Here is a 1,554-nt window from a genome sequence, read left to right as displayed (position 1 = left end):
GATCTCAGTGGCCAAGAAAGACAGCTATAATGAGGTAAGTTCTTCATTGCCAAGTGCCATGGTAATGTATTTCAAAATGGGTCAGAACTATGGTGTTTCAGTTCAGTGCAAGAAAAGACTTCTTAAGCAAAGGAGACTGACTTAGTCCTGCCCTGGAAGACCTTAGCATATAGCAGAGAATCGTATAGACCAATGAAACTTTCTTTCTTCTTTTTTCTTTTTTTGATTTAACAAAAGTTCTACTTACACATCTGGAAAATCTGGAACGCTTCACAAATTCGTATGTCATCCTTGCTCAGGGGCCATGCTAATCTTTTCTGCATCGTTCCAATTTTAGTATCTGTGCTGCCAAAGCGAGTACTGAAACTTTCCATTTAGCTTTCGTGCATGAAAACTACATACACTCAATGCCAACAAAAATCCTTAGCAGGTACAAGAATAGTAAAAAGTAGAAAGACTTTAATAAATACTATATCAATAGCACATTAAAAATGAGCATACTGTTCAAAGAAGTGGATAGACACATTGATGGATGAATGAACAGATGTTCTAGTATAATTTCAGAGAAAATTATTTTAATTGATGTAAAACACACAACACATGATTCAGAAAAGCATGGCTGACCTAAGGACAGAAGGGGAAAATCCATTTTGTAAAAAACAACTAACTTCTTAGCTCACAGAACAGGCAGTTCCCAACACAGGCACTGAATGTGTTTGTTTATAAGGCAATTATTTGGAACTCAAACTGCATTTTCCCCTAGAAGCAATGTCATGAAAGGTTGTTTAGATTCCCACGCAAAAGCAGAGTTGCATGCCTCTTTAACCCACAATGTATCTGAAGGATTACACTGCACAAAGGGTTCTGGTCCAACTGTAATTGAGCATTTCTACAAGAAAAGGCATCTGGTCTCCAACACAGAAAACTGCTCCCACCATTCCAGCAAAAGCAGGTGAAGAGGGGAAGGCATTGTAGTCCAGCTGTGGCTGAAGCCACAACAGATTCCTTAAGATAACCAGAATTGAGCATGGAAGAAATAGGCAAAGTCTCCATCATATGGGAAATCACAAGGGATAGATGTTTTCTGGGCTTCTGTAGCTAGTTAACATCCATAGCTCCGGTATCTTTAGAAAGCCCAGAAGATCATCAGTTCACATTCTCACACAGCAAAAATCAGCTCTTTGGTTCACCCAGTCCCCACCCTATAATCTCACTCTTGCTCACTAAACTTACATTTCCTGTCCAGCAAGGTCAGTAGCATTAAATGCTACAGAGAGCCAACATAAGATAAGAACTGGAAAACCCTCAATGTAGAGAGATGGGGTATAAGATGAAGGGACTTCATGCCTAGCCTGTGTCTGTTGTCTCTGTGGAGTTATAGGTTCATTCCATCTCTTGAAAACAGAACAGTGCTGCTGGGGTAGGCATATTGGCATGGCAGTGCAGGCCAGGTGAAGCTAGAGGCCATTATCACGAATGACATGGTCCTCAAGCTTGCACCACTTTCTGCAGCAGAGATTAGCAGCTTGGGTGTCAAAGTGGAGAACCCAGAGA

The 1,554-nt window shown here is 40.7% G+C and overlaps 1 non-coding gene across 1 annotated transcript; it reads right to left on the bottom strand.

Moving 5' to 3' along the window:
- Positions 1 to 254: 254 nt before the first annotated feature.
- On the bottom strand, positions 255 to 361 carry LOC125932523 (U6 spliceosomal RNA). Its single transcript, XR_007460666.1, has one exon. It is a non-coding gene; the product is annotated as a U6 spliceosomal RNA (small nuclear RNA).
- Between the last annotated feature and the right edge of the window lie 1,193 nt (positions 362 to 1,554).

The sequence above is a fragment of the Panthera uncia genome, chromosome X (genome assembly GCF_023721935.1).
Source record: "Panthera uncia isolate 11264 chromosome X, Puncia_PCG_1.0, whole genome shotgun sequence".
Lineage (NCBI taxonomy): Eukaryota > Metazoa > Chordata > Mammalia > Carnivora > Felidae > Panthera > Panthera uncia.
Note: the sequence above shows the minus strand (reverse complement) of the source record. Positions and strands in the feature narration are given on the sequence as shown.